A 271-nucleotide genomic window follows, 5' to 3' on the forward strand; every position below is an offset into this window, starting at 1 on the left:
GTGTCACTGTACAATACTTTAAAACAGTTGTCATGTTGCACACATGCCTAAAAATTGCTGATATTTGCGCTGCGCCTGTTGAAAACAATGTATTTCCAACTCCAGCTTGTTGTCACTCTCCAGTGCTTTATGAACAGCGCTCTGTTTTCTGACCTCTCAATGACGCCACTCTCTTTCAATGGCTCTGGTTTATATATATATATAACTCTATGGGGCTAAACCCAGCCCTAGATGTGGTACCGCTCTGGTTCATATATATATAACTCTATGG

Source organism: Electrona antarctica (assembly GCF_951216825.1).
Source record: "Electrona antarctica genome assembly, chromosome: 12".
NCBI classification, from domain to species: domain Eukaryota; kingdom Metazoa; phylum Chordata; class Actinopteri; order Myctophiformes; family Myctophidae; genus Electrona; species Electrona antarctica.